General features: G+C 46.3%; 1 long non-coding RNA gene across 2 annotated transcripts in view; it reads left to right on the top strand.

The window, feature by feature from the left end:
- LOC149874773 (uncharacterized) overlaps positions 1–11,128 on the top strand; it is an 81,885-nt gene extending 70,757 nt beyond the window's left edge. The window contains exons 1-3 of one of the 2 annotated variants that reach the window (XR_016439966.1): positions 3,122–3,327; positions 8,148–8,841; positions 9,952–11,128. This is a non-coding gene — a long non-coding RNA (uncharacterized LOC149874773). Of the gene's footprint in view, positions 1–3,121; positions 3,328–8,147; positions 8,842–9,951 lie in introns of those variants that run through there. The other variant, XR_016439967.1, reaches the window with a different exon arrangement.
- The last annotated feature ends 4,056 nt before the right edge of the window (positions 11,129–15,184 follow it).

Below are 15,184 nucleotides of genomic sequence, written 5' to 3'. Positions count from 1 at the left end.
CGAAAATTCACTGTAGCAAGAAAATACAATTTTAATTAGTTGGCATGTCATATAACAATGAAATAAATAGCAGTTACTTAGGAAAAAATACACCAGTTCTTTATGTACTTGCTTCTCTCCATAATCCAGACACACAACACATTCAGACCAATTTTTTTCCATGTATCATGATAAGAAATTGCAGTGCTATTCTCCTGTAAGGAACATGATTTTGCATTATATGTGAATTATAAGACAAGCCTGTTTTTGTACAGCTGTGTTTTGTTGAGATATATTAACACATCCCTACTTTGGGAATCACGTAGGTGGTACTGAAATGTTTTAAACAATGTAAACTTCCACAAGGTACTTAGAAATAAGTGCTTAGGCACTGAATAGTCCTATAAATTACATTGCACTCCAATTCAGGTTGTATGTGATGTCAAGAGCTGGACAAAACTGATGACACTTTTTTGTGACAACCTATGCAATATTTTTCATTGACTAATTTGTTGTGATGTTCTAGTTCTACCTATATTATTTTTTACCCTTAATAATGTATTGGACTTGTCTAGAATTTTTATGAACATAACCAATATATTGAGGTCTCATATCACTTTTTTGAAGAAGGTAATTTATAGAATTGTAGAAAAGTCAGACTAAAAGGGTTGAATGGAGGTCATCTAGTCCAACTCCTGCTTGAGTTAGGATCATCCTAATCTAAAACATTCCATACAAGTCCATGTCTAACCTAGTTTTAAAACTGCACCATCAACCCTGTCACACATCAGCAAGATATATTGCCTAAAGATACCAAATGCATCCTGCCACAGGTAAAGAAGAGGAGAGGGTTATGAGTATTCCTCATTTTTAAAATACACTTGAGATATCCAAGGAAGGGGACCATACCTTCCCCACTCTACTACATGGGGAGGCAAAACTCCCTGTAGACCCTATCAGTCCGACCATGTGGAAAATTCCTTCTTGATCCCAAATATAGTGATTAGTCTGACTCTGAATGGTCAAGCAACATCCTCTAACCAGCAGGAACAGTGGCACCCTTAATTAAAAATCCCTGTCTTGGCTGCAGCTAACAACTAGTCCTTTTGAGGAAAAAACTGCTGAAAACTATAGCAATAGCAAGGGAAAATATTCCTTCCTGGCCTCATGTGGCAACCAACAAAGCCCAGAACCATGAGATAAACTAAACACCCTCCATTCTGCTCTACAGCCTGGAAAGAGCAAGCATAGCTCTACGCATCAGATTCTCTAACTGGATAGCCAGAACTCCCCTTTCTGTATCCCCCTTCATGACAAAGCTATCTGATTTCTGACTGAGTTTGAAACCAAACCACCAGTTTGTCACTAAGCGCTTTGCACAGCTGAACTGCAGCAGCCCCATTGGCATTGGCAATGTGTACAGGGTACACACAGGTGCACACGCACCCCCTGAGATTGGCAGTGTACCCCCTGAGATGGGCTACTGCCATCGCTGCTAACAGTGTCTGTGGGTGGTCGCTGCTCATCACCTGCCTCTCTCTGCCAACACCTCCGGCGGCATCTGTCGGTGGTCGCTGGTCACTTCTGGCCACTGCCACAACTGCCAGTGGTGTCGGCAGGAGGTCGCCAATCACCAGTCAGTGCTCATCACCCTCACCCCCCCAACACTGTTGCATCCACCTACAGGAGCACCCTGCTTGCCACTGCCATACCCACCGACACCAACACTGCCACCTGAGGGTGGTCACTGTGCCCCCTGTCACGGGGGTGGTGTGGGCTTCTTGGTACGTTGTACTCACCACTTATTCCCAGATATGCTATTGGGCCCAGGGCTATGCCTGCTGTGACAAAAATTCCTAGGGTGAGGTGTCATTCTGTTTGCTCCACTTATCCCCATGCCCATTATAGTTGGTGCCCAGAGCTGATGCTTCACTCACCCTCTGAATTATGCAACTGGATGCAACTCTATCTTTTAATATAACAGGAGGCAATTTCTTACCAGAGTAGCTTTTACAATGACTGTCAACACAAATCAGCTGGGATGGACTCCAGGTTTTGTTGAAATATATCTGTGTTAACATCTGTGTTAACTGTGATGACTTTTTTATAATACTTGTGACTCAGTTTACCTAATTATCCTGTGCATAAATAATGAAGAGTTAAGTGCCAGGGTTTGGCTACATAAAGGCCAAGACAAGACGGACCCTTAGTGTTAACAATATTGAATGGCTTTGTTGATATATCTATCCAAGAGGTGCCCATAGAAGATAGATATGACAATATTAGAGCAAGCTGGAGAGGTAGCTTGTCAACTCCTGACCAGAATAGTTTCAGGACTAAGACAAATTCAAGAGCTTTGGGGATTCAGAAAGACTGGAAAAGGAACAGCTGAATATCTTGTTGAGTTCTCAGGGCTGTGTGGGCTGGACAGATTTATTGTAGGGGACAGAAAACTTCTAGTTGGGTTTACCGTTTAATTAAGAGACCATCTGCTGAACTGCTTGCAACTTTGGGTTGTGCTTGGTCTCCCCCAACAGGAGGTGAAGCCCCTCAAGAGTGGAACTTGATGCTAGCTCATAGGGCCATGGAAAACCAAGAGTCAAGGACTAAAAGGCCAGGATCCTCAGAGTTGGAAGGAGTCTGGGCTTTCCCTAAGCTTTAGAAACCATGCCTGGGCTGACTTCAGGGGATGCTCTCAGGAACCAGAAAAGGCCTGGTGTGCAAACTCCCCCCAGATCCCTTGGGGTGGACTCTGTGACACCAAGGCTAAGCACTTGATAGCCTAGGTTTTACTTACCACAGCCTATGTTTAGACATGACTAGCTGTATGTTGCAGTGTCAAAAATGAAAAAAATTGACAACTTGAAACTGCAAATTATATAGATATATTATCAAGGAATAATACCAAACTTGGAAAACATTTATATGAAAAACATGGTATTAACTTAGGATTCCGTGGAAATATTTTGATTCAAATGACTTGAAAATCACTTGATCGGTTGTACGATAAAGTTTAGAAGATTCAAAAGGCTGCTACAAATTGGGCCAATCTTTAGACAGAACCAATATATACTATATGAAGATTTTAAGTTTTTGGCAGAAATCTTACACAATTTCAACACAGAATTTGGCTCAAGAAAGCTGGAAAAATGAGATAGTGTCAAAACTTAGAACAAAAAACTTTTTGCATTCCCCCAGAAAGTTCACAATGGAAGGCAGAAGGCAAGAGGTTGGGAGAAACATGAAACAAGCTTGAGATGACTGTGGGCACGGCATACAACCTGAAGCATCTTTTCACTGTAAGCCTCCAGAGACCTTGTAGAAGGTGAAGAAATTTAGTGGAAAGAGGTATTTGGGAAAAAAGTCTTATTTATAAAGCAAACCTACAACAGCAACAAGAACAATAATAATTTTTAGCTACAATTTACTGGGTACAAACTTGTATGTACTAATATTAATAATCATAATGCAGTGTCAGAGCTGGAATAAGTCTGGGTTTCCCCAACCCTGTGTATCAGTCCAGTGTTTTTCCCCTAGGCAGACTATTTAGTTTTGTATCTATTTCAAAGTACACCATGAATCTACTATCAGCAAGATAATGTTTGTTAGACATGTGCTCTCACATGAAAACAACATTAAGCCTGAATCAGTTGTAGTCAGTTGCCTTTGGTCAGCTTAACCTAGCCTATCTGAACACAGAAACCTCTGCCTTATATTGGAACAGACTTCTGGCTGTGTCTACATGAAATGCTGACTGTGCAATAGCTCATGTCTACTACACAGTAGCTTGTTACTACTGCATAGTAGCATCATGTGGCACAAAGAATGATGTGATGCTACTGAGCAGTAGTAACGAGCTACTGTGTAGTCAGCATCGCCAAGAGGCAATCAAGGGGCACTACTGTGCAGTAACAGTCATTTAGTACTTGTGTATGGAGGCCACATCTCATGCAGACACGGCCACTGAGACTTAATGCTGTCTTCTGTTTCTGGCACAGTTGCTGCTGGCAAGGGCATTCCCCCAAAAAGTTCAGGGCTTGAGAGTCATAGCCAGCAAGCTGGGGCTAGCAATGAATGCTCCTGGAAAGTTTGTGGAGCAAACTATGTTTGTGTAAGGCTTCTGTACTACAGCCTGGATCAGTTCTGTAAGACTCAGGCAGACTCCTGCCATGAAGCCCTTGTTAAATGAACTGAACCAGTTACTACTAATCAAGTCCAACTGACCCACAGCCCATTCCTTTTGATTGGTTCTGGAGCTACTTTTAAGGAACTCCTCCAGCACCTGATCCTTGCTACACAACACACTGAACTTCAGTCTCTGAACAGCTTCTGTCACAGAAACATCTCTGGCTTTCCCGGTTCCTCACCCTGCCTTTGGTTTGTTCCTGAGTTTTGGCTTCTGGATTCTCCCTGCAGACCTCTTTCCTGACTCCTGACCCAAGTTTGGATTACTCTTGGACTTTGCCTTTTGAATTATCCTTGGTAACTGGGGTTTCTGATTCCCACTTCCTGGCCCTCGTTTGGCATTTTGGCTCCTGACTCCTGACTTCTGAAAACCCCAGCTCCAAGCCCAGCTCTACGTACTAGGCCAACCTGGTGGACTATGGCACTGGTGGTGTGTGGACAGCTATCTTGGTGGTAGTAGATAGAAGCTGCAAGAAAGTTTGGGCTTGTGGAACATGGCTATGAAGATGGGGTAATTCTGGAGTAGGGGAAAGACTAGACCCAGTCTGAATGAAAGACAGCCATGTGCAAAGACCTACACCCACATTCTAACAGAAAAATCCTCACCCACCTGTAGACATTCAAGCCCTAGGGGCACCAGCCAGCACTACAGCAGAGGTCAGGCCAGCCAGGGCTACCTACTGCCAGGGGCAGAACTGGGCCTTCAAGGAGATGAGATATCTGACCATCATTTGGAGTGAAGAGGAGACTCAGTAGCATCTCTACAATGTCCACCACAGTTCCAGTAGATTGAAGAAGAGATGAGGATGTGGAGGCCACAACCCAGCTTGGACACAGTGCAGGGCCCAAACCAAATGTATGAAGACTCAATTCAAGCAGACTTACGATGCCAACCAGACCTACAGGAGCGTGAGGCTCACCGTGCTCTTTTATGAAAAGCTGTCTCACTTCCTATTTAGTGACAGGTCTATCTCTACCCTGAACACCTATGCTACCACTGGAGAGGAGTTGCACGCAACAGCAGGATGAACCCAGTGACAGGAAGTGCAGGAGAATGGGGTACACAGAAGCAGTTCCCAAGGACATAGGGGGAGGAGAGTCCTGGTACTGGTCTCTATGGACAAAGCGGAACCAGATGCATGTGGAACTGAATTACAGATCCCTCAAAATCTTTCCCAGCTGGTGGGGCCATGAGCACTAAGAAGTGGGACCCAGGGGACTGTCCAACAGCATGGTGATTGAAATGAAGGACATGGACCCCAATGCCATGCTGTTCATGTCACAGGCAGCCCCAGAACAAGCATCTGGTCCCCACAGGACCTCAGAGTCTCTGAATCTTGGGAAAGTCATATGTCCACAGACACCATTTCCTGTGTCATGGCCAAGGTGTTCCAATTCCTTTCCTCCAACAACACCTCAGAGGCCCTGTTGCTGATTCAGACTGCCTGCCAGTTCTCATCCCAGCACACAGAGCCAAAGAGCACCCACTCCAAATCCACGTCCCAGAGTAGAGACTTGAAGAGCATGCAGTCCTCCAAGTTTCAGTATGGAGAGCCTAACAGCACCCATCTTTGCTCCTGAAACCAGCACTGAGCCTAACAGTCCCAAGGCAGAGTCCTCTGCATGAGAAAGCTGGGTTAGGACTGCACCATAAGGACAGGATAAAGATCCAAGTAGATAGGAAACTTTGCACTCCAAGCATGGGTCACACCCATTGGATGTCAGGAAAGGATCGGGGCATTGGATCCCTAAATCTAATAGCTAAACATCCAAGACTGTCACATAAAGGTGCTTGTGATGTCCCTCCCCCTTCCCTTCTCATTGGAGCAAGTGACTGCTACTGAATAGCCCCCTGGTCTGAACCCCTGACTGACCCATCATGGTACAAATCCTCAGAGGGAATGTCCTAGTGCATGGAGGGGGGGATGGGGGTGGAGGCTGATATTATGCCTACCCTCTGGCTGGAAAAAGCACATGACCAAGGAATCTAGTTGTTCCACTATTCACTCAACACCAGCCAGATCACACCCATACTTAGCCTTTCTTTTAATGTGAGCTTGAAGTGCCTATGACCTTAGGGGCTTAACACCTCATCATTCAACAAGTATTAAAATAAATCTGGCTTAGTCACGCCACTCTTAGTATCCCTCAAGGTCATCCTTTGTTGCTGAGAAGACCTGACTTATCCCTCCCAAATGCTGAAAGAAGACCTCCCCCAATCTGCCTCCACATCTAACACAATAAGAACCATAGCCCTTTCCACACTGCCCCCACAATCTACAACCAAGGTAAAAAAAAAAAAAAAGCCCTCATCCCCCCCTTCCCTAATCATTTGTGCAACCTGCTGCTGGTTGCCCCCCTGGCTGGACTTAATTACAAGGCTGATCCAAGCACCCTTGCTGCAAGCTATCCCCTGCATTCCCTGCTACAGCTCATAGGGCTTAGTTAATCAGCAGGGGAAAAAAAACTAAGAAGCAGTGAAAGCTGTTGGGGTTCTGTGCACTATTCTGTGCCACACCATGGGGATGGGTGGCAGATAGGAAGCTCAAGTTTGGGACAGGTGAAAACACAGAGTAAGAGAAGCTGCTAACTTCCTATTTTTCATTCTCTAGCTGCTAGAAAAAAAAAAAGAAAATTCACTTTGAAAATGCAAGAAAAAAATCAGAAAGGGAGGTAAACAAAAACAAGAGACCTTTAGACAGGTAGGGGTCAGAAAAGAGATAAAAACCAGGGAGTCTTATGCTTAGGATCGCCCCATGCAGATCCAAGCGAGCTGAGTCTGAGGTGTCCAAGGTGGAAGGAAGGAAGGAAGGACATTGACTTTTTAACTACTTTATTCAGGGGTTTGGGGTACAAAAAGTTAGCCCCTCTGGGATCCAGGTGCAATATACAAAGCAAAGATGAATAAATTCTCATCAAACCAAAAGCACCATGTCATTACATTCATAACATCACACCATGACAGACACCTTTGCTGTATCACACATTATGGCTAATATGCCATTATGTGGTTGGGACACCGGGGTTTGGCACATGGTTGTACAGGCCAAATCCCTCTATAAAAACATGATTCTTACCCTGCCCTATCCAATCATACATGTGACAACACCCCTAGGGGGAGGGGGAAACCACTTACCAAGGGCTCGGGGCAGAGGGAGGCTCCTGGGGAAAGCTTCTCAGGCAAGTGGTTGCCAGCAGACTCTTCTGTGCAGATGAAGGGCTAGCCACTCCTATGCAGAACAGCTGATTGGAATCTGTAAAAGCATGGGAATTTTCAAACCAGCCCCAATCAGGCAGATGCCAGAGTAGGCACCTACGTGCGGCAGCGCATGTGAGCCCTCGGCTTCCCACTGACCCCACTGAGCAGAAAGTAGCCACTGCAGAAAGGTAAGTGGGCAAGGGGGGGAAGGGCAAGGAGGACCCGGGCCACCTGTAGGGAATTGGTAAGGGTTTTTTTTCCCTTCCTGTCCCTACTTAGAGGTGCCAGCTGGGAGCTGTGCTCCCAAGCTGGGCAAACAGGCTGAGCAAACAGGCACGCTCTTCAGGAACGTGCCAGAATTTTTGAGGGACTTCACACAGTGGGAGATCACGGGGGTCTGGGACTCTATGCATGGGGAGCCCCTGCCACATAGGAGAACTCCTGACAGAGACTTTGGGTAAGTTAATGAGGAGGGGGACAGTGATGGGGGTAGTGACACAAAGCGCAGCCAAGAACCTAGCCTTGGTGTTGCCTCTGGCTCAGAGCTCCTGTGGAGCTAGCACCTAAATGGGGCCTTTGGAGGGGTTGGCAACACCCTGGTCCCCTGTCTATGGCAGCTGCCTGGCAGGGGCCTGGGCAAATCAGGAGTCCCCTCACCTGTCCCATGTGTGGCCAACTTGAGGCCCTGCAGGGGCAGGTGAGGGAATTTCAGGCAGAGGTCAGTAGTCTGTGGGGGATCAGGGTGATTGAGGAAGAGATTGATGGGTACTTCCATTCTCTGCAGGACCACACACCTGAAGGGAAAGTGCCACAGGTGGCGGTTGATGCAGAAGGATGGAAGATAGTCACCTCCACATCCAAACGTCACAGACCTAGATGTCATACAACTGGTACAACTCTCCCAGTGCAGCTGGGAAATACGTATGATGCCCTAACATCACTGGGAGAGAGTACAGCAATGGAGGCCATGCCCACAGCTACCAGCAGACAGGCTGAGAGGCAACCAGGCAGCCAGAGGAGAAGACGTCAAGTCATTGTGGTGGGTGACTCCCTCCTGAGAGGAATTGAGGGAGTTGTCTGCTGCCTGGATCCTACAATATGAGAGGTGTGCTGCCTGCATGGATCTAGGATTTGGGACACCACAGCAAGGCTTCCAGCCCTAATCAGGCCCACTGACTACTACCCCATGGACCTCATCCCTGTTGGAATGAATGATGCGGCTTGGAGTAGTCTGGGATGGGTCATGGCTGACTACGTGGCTCTGGGAGACAGGCTTAGAGGATCAGGGGTACAAGTAGTCTTCTCATTGGTCCTCCCAGTCAGTGCCTGTGGTCAGAACCATGGCAACTGCATTGAGGAGGTCAACTCATGGCTTCAGAGCTGGTGTCGCTGTGCAGAGTTTGGCTTTCTAGACCACGATTTTTACCCCCAGGATAAGATCTTGCTGGGATGGGATGGCCTACATCTCTCTCCAAAAGGTACGAATCTGTTCTCTTAAAGGTTGCAGACCTCCTACATAGAGCTTTATATTCGCTTTGTCAGGGGATGGGGATGCCGAGGTCAAGACAAGATTGGGTAGGACAAGCCACGAACCACATGCTGGAAATGATCAGGCAAGTACTAAGGGGCCCACTAAGAATCAAGATAGGGGAATACTAAGGACACCTATTGGGGGACTTAGGTGTCTCTATACTAAAGCTAGAAGTATGGGAAACAAGCAGGAGGAACTTGCACTCCTGCTTGCAGACAAAAAACTAAACCTGGTTGGTCAAACAGAAACCCAGTGGGAACCTACCCTTGACCGGGCAATGAGCATTGAATGCTACAGGCTATACAGGCTGGATAGATTTGGGAAAAGGGGGGGGGGCATTGCCCTATATGTTAGGGAACATTATATATCCTGTGTAATAAGGATGGGGACAGAGGATGGGAAGTCCTATGAGTTAGATTACAAGGGGGTGGGGTGAAAGGGACTTGGTAGTGTGGGTCTTCTACGGACCCCCACACCAGGGGGAAGAGTTAGACCTAGAATTCTCAAAACAGCTCTCAAAGGCAGCATGCTCAAAAGACCTAGTTGTCATGGGTGACCTAAATTACCCAGACATCTGTTGGGAGGAGCAATCAGCCAGGTCTGGCCATTCACCTAGGTTCCTAACCAGCGTACAAGACCTGCATCTAAAAGAGGAGGTAAAAGGAGGAAAAAGAGCCAAACAACCTTCTTGGCTGAGCAGAGAAATCCAGGAGAGCCTTCAGAATAAAAAAAGAGGTTGTAGAAGCAGGGGGCCACCACCAAGGAGGAATATACCCACTTGGCTTGCATTTGTAGGGAAGCAGGGAGAAAGGCCAAAGCAGATACAGAACTCAAGTTGGCAACAAAGATTAAGGATAACAAGAAGTCCTTCTTTAAGCACATAGGGAGCAGGATAACATAGGGCCACTACAGAGTGGACTAGGGCAACTCGTAACCTTGCTTGCCAGGTCAAACAGGTTCTGGTCCCCTTCAGCGACAAGTAGGCAGCTTCTAACTGATAGGATGGGAAAAGTGGAGCTCTTAAATGATTTCTTTGCCTCTGTATTCCTGGACACAGATACAAATGCACCTCCAGCCTGCTCAAGACCCATCCACTGGCCCTCCGCTCCAGCTGTCGGCATATGCAGATGACATGACCATCTTCCTTAAAACCCAGGAAGATGTGTGGACCTTGCTAGTGAGCTGATGAATGTGTCTCCTCAGCCTGTATCAGCTGGGCCAAGAGTGATACCCTGCTGCTTGGCAACCCGCCCTTACCCCCCGATTTGCCAGGAGGCCTCACCTGGCACAGCAAGGGCCTCAAGGTCCTGGACATGTTCTTGGGGCCACTGATCTTCATGGTGCACGACTGGGACGGCTTTGAGAAAACGGAAGAAGCCCACCTACAATGGTGTCACTAGTGCCTACCCAGCTTCTCCTACCATGGACATATGCTCATCACAAACAACCTGGTGGCAGTGACCCTGTAGCACCAGTGTGCCATATTTGACCCACCACCAGACCTACTCAAGAGACTCCAGTGCCTTCTGGTAGATTTTTTCTGGTATGGGTACTACTGGATCCCACAAGTCATCCTTTACCTACCTGTTGTCAAGGGGGATCAGAGCCTGGTTGACCTGGCTAGCAAGGTGGCCACCTTCTACCTGCAAGCCGTTCAGTGACTCCTTTACAGCGAGGAGCACCTACCCTGGCAACAACTGGTGTGCTAGCTCCTGCAGAGGGTGGGGGCCCTTGGCTTTGACCAGGAGCTCCTTCTGCTGGAGTTCCCACAATTCCCACAGCTGCTGATCCCCAGGTGCACAACCCAGCTCTGCAGCACCCTGTGTTGAGCCTAGTCTCTGCCAGCCTCACAGCCACCCTCATCTGGGCATGTATCCTTTGCCTGTGCCATCTCCTTGACCCTGCTCAGTTGGCTTGGCTCTCAGCCAAGGCCCTGACCACACAGCTGGGCACATTGTGCATCCGCACCATGGGCTGTGTCTTGCATGACATCCAGGCTGCCCTCCTGCCAGAGGCAGCAGTCACCCTGAATGACCATTTCTGGGCATGCCAGGCTCCCCTTGCTGTGGATGCCCTGAGCAAGGCCTTCCCCCTGCTGCCAGTTGCCCTACTGCATAACGGCATGTTAGGTGTGATGTGTAATATTGTGAAGGTGTCTGTCATGGTGGGATGTTATGAATGTAATGGCATGGTGCTTTTGGTTTGATGTTGATTTTGTTTATCTTTGCTTTGTATATTGGACCAGGACCCCAGAGGGGCCAACTTTTTGTACCCCAAACTCTTGAATAAAGTAGCTAAAAAGTGAAAGTCCTTCCTTCCTTCCTTCAACAGACACTGATGAGATGGCCAGAGTCCTGTAAGTGAAAGCAAGTACAGCTGGCCAGTGCTGCAGTAAGGGTCATTCCCAGGTTGATGTCACAGAGAGATTTGCAAGAGGTACCTGACCAGACCAGTTCCTAATACCACTTCAAAGTCCATAGTTGCAAACCAGCTTTGAGTCTCACAGCAGGAGTAGTCATTGTGCTGAATGCTTAGTATACCATAAAGCACTGGTCCCCTCCAGGGAAGCATATTCTCCCCTCCATTCTTTGGGAGAACACATACCAACCTGCCTCTCCTCCTCCCCTGGTCTGGCACCCTCTGCTTCCATGTTCAAGTATATCAGTGATGACATGGACTTCAGGGAGCTTATAGTAGCTTGCAGGGGGACATGCCAGGGCAAGAAAGCTTTTCCTCTGTCTTGCTCCATCTGTAAGCATAAGAGCAAAGCATTGCTACTGAGGGCAAAAGGTGTCAGGTAGTATAAGGATAGAAACATTCCTGGACTGCAAATATTCAAAAGATGAGCACTGGGTCAGTAGTAACCACAATGCATAAAGTGTCCTGTGATGTCAGCTCATCATATCAGAGCCAGAGATAACACTCTAGTTTGATTCACAAATAGAGCAGAGCATATGAGAGATATATATGGGAGATGACTATGAACCAAGGAACCCCTGTAGCCACCTCCAAGCACCTAGCACCTTAACATTTGGAGAGACTGTAAATGTGGAGGGGGCAAATTGTGAAGCTGAGAGATGCCTACTTCTGCTCTGTCAAGGTGTAGGAATAGGGGCTTGAAATGTCCACTTAATGTTTCAAGAAGGTTTTGTATGCTTTGGCAGAGCTGGTGGAGTTCCAATGGCAGGAGAGGGAGTTTATGGATAGAATCTTGGATTGTTTTGCATTGACCTATGGCATTTGTGACTGGCATCAGAGCTGGCTCTCTGTTAATCTTCTCACCAGTTCCATTCGCCATGGTGTGTTCTGCTTCAGAGACTATTTATTGGGATATGGGGAATGGCAGTCCTGTACGTGGTACCCCTGGAGGCAGGGTAGGAGGGGCTGGCCTCACATGCCTTGACTGGCAGCATAGATGGACTAGGGGTAGGGAGTGGGACTATAGACCCAGTGATCCCAGAAGCTAGTGGTAAAAGGGACAACCTGACTTGCCATCTCCAGAGGTCAGGAGCTGATGGTATGATTAGAACCAGGGTCCCAAAGACCCAAAGGCAAGCTGACCCCAGACACCACAATTGTTTCTGGTTCAGCCAGCTGTTTCCTCATGAATGCAGCCCCCTTCCCCCTCCAAGTAGTACTGAGAAGTTCCAGAATGCTAAGGTCAAAGGGATGACTGCAAACCACTGTACTACTGTGCCAGACTCTTGCTGGACCAGGATATGGAGATGGCATGCACAATCCCAACTTCCTTCTTCCACCATGCCCAGGACCCATGGAGAAGAATGTCCAGGCCCCAGGACCATAGCCCTGTTGCCAGGGAGTACTATAGTCACTGTGGGGAGACTCATCTGATGCCTCAATCTCAGGGTGTGAGGCACCATCTGATCATGGTTGAGTGTCACATGGTCAGGGTCCTAGTAGAGGGAGAGGGGGGTTCCAGGGATCACGGACAAAGATGTCTTGGTCTCTTGAAGGCCTGTGAGGACTCCATGTCTATGGCAATAGAGATGGCTCCTGTACTACCCATGCTGATAACCCTGCTGGCCTCTCAAGGGTACAGTGAGTCACTCATCTATCCATCTACACCAAGATGTCCCCAGTCTTCACCCCTGTATTGAGACCATCACCACTCCTCTTCCCCCCACTCTCCAACAGAAACAGACTTATCCTTGAAAAATCAGCACTACAATATACCACCTATTCATTTCATAGAACCAGGGAAAAATATAGTTGCTACTTTAGTTTTAGGGGGACAGTCAAGAATGCTAGAGTCAAATCATGATAACTTTGCATAATGTTTATTACAACAGAATCCTTATAAATAATATATTGTGGCAGTCAAAGTTGCTACAATATGATGAGTTGCATAAGGGTATTTTTTATAATAGGCATCAATGCAGTTGTAAGCTGGAGCATAATAGCTTTGTACTAGAGGGAGCCATAAAAGAGAACCTTTCTCAGAAAGAGGATTGTACTTGCCATGTTGCCTAATTTGTCACCCTTAGCTCACTTTATTGATGGTGAAGACTGTTTCTTTCCTTGAGGTTTTCTAAACTTAAAAAATGCAATTTGTAGGTAATCCACAGGGTCAGTATGAAATACTGTATAGTACAGTTGATGTCTTTGTACTTTCAAGCTCTTATGCAAAAATATAATTTCTAGAATTCTTTATATACCCTGGCTGTCAGAATAGAAAACAAAATGCATCTACCTATCAGGGCCTGGGCAGCTCGAGTAAGGAGTAGATTAGAGAGTTCAAATTCTTCTCAAAGTAGAGCCAAAGAAGTGGGGGTATTACTCCATTATACTTTTCCTCTGCCATGATTCTGCTGCATCAGGTGGGAACAGCTTCAGCTCCTCAACCTGAAGAATTGGAAAACCATAGAGTTTTGTAAATGGAAACCCTGCCTCCACTTTTTTTGTCCCTTCATTATTTTTATTAGTCTAAACGTGTTCAGTCTGGGACGGGGGTAGTCTCTCAGCTTTTCAATCCAGACCTTTGTGCAGGATAAAAATGCAAGATTCATAGGAAAGAAAAGAGTAAGCATGAATGAACATGACGCCCAGGGATGAGGACATTATCCTAAAAGGGGGAAGACTTCATTACCATTAAAAAAAAATGATTAAAAGTTGCATGTGATTTGAATTTGTTCTCACGATTAACTAAGCAAATGAACTGTTTAAGTCTCAGGGGTTGTGTCTACATGTGCACCCGACTGAGCAGTTGTTACTACACCATCATTTAATACTTGCTTTAGCACTACTCAAATACTAAATGACTGCACAGTAACCATTGGTACTGATCAGTCCCTGCCACATGGATTGTTTTTGATCCTACTGCACAGTAGCAGCAGTGTCACAGTTCATGCCTGCTGATGCTATGTCACAATAGCGATGAGCTAGGTGTAGGTGAAAAGATTGATGTTGAACCATCATTTTCAGGTAGGATAATGTTGTTAAAAGCCTAAGTAATGGCTTAAGATTGATTCACATGAACAAGATAATAGCAGCTTTTTGTTCAAGCCAGTCTCTGATCCTGGAGAAGATCAGGCACCAATTTCAATATAGTTGATTTATTTCACTAGTTACATTAGTTGTTAGTGCTAAAGTAAAGATTTTGGCCTTGGCAAATTCTGACTACTTGTGCTATCCTGAATAAGGGATCATTTGGGTTTTTCAGAGATAATAGTTGCTATATGTCTGTAGTATTTAGTAAATAGTCCTCTCCCCCATTTTATTAGTGAGAAATCTTAAACAAATTAACAGTGTGTCAGAGGGAAGAGGAGAAGGTTGATGAAATCCCACACAGCTGAGGAACTGAGCACTTGAACCTCCTTCTTCTTAGGCTTTCTGCTTTCCTTGTGTGGGGAATAAGATAATTGACTTCCACACATCTCCCAACATCTATTGGTTTACAAATTTGTTAGGAAGCATCAGAAAGCATCCTGTTCAGATGGCCTAGAAGAACATACCATCCAGATTTTTTAAAGTCTATTGGGCAGTCTACATTGAGTGCAGTAAGCAGTTGGAATGGAAGCAATTCCTATATCAAGCTTTTCTGGTGTTACAGGGCTACTGAAACACCTGTACTAAAGCATTGATGACTTAGGACAGAACCGGTTCTGCATAAATATTAGCAGATATGTGGATTAGGCAAAGGCATTGTGCTTGTACCTAAGGTATATGAAAAATGTTCAGACAAATGTGTAGGGCTATGAAAGCAGCCAATGCTCTTTAAATCAGAAGGAACTGGGAGCCAGGCCACTATGTGCAGATGAAGAGATGAGCAG

The sequence above is a fragment of the Crocodylus siamensis genome, chromosome 1, assembly GCF_052110815.1.
Source record: "Crocodylus siamensis isolate JL-2025a chromosome 1, ASM5211081v1, whole genome shotgun sequence".
NCBI classification, from domain to species: domain Eukaryota; kingdom Metazoa; phylum Chordata; order Crocodylia; family Crocodylidae; genus Crocodylus; species Crocodylus siamensis.
The sequence above is the reverse complement of the archived record's forward strand: the minus strand, read 5'-3'. Positions and strand labels throughout refer to the sequence as shown.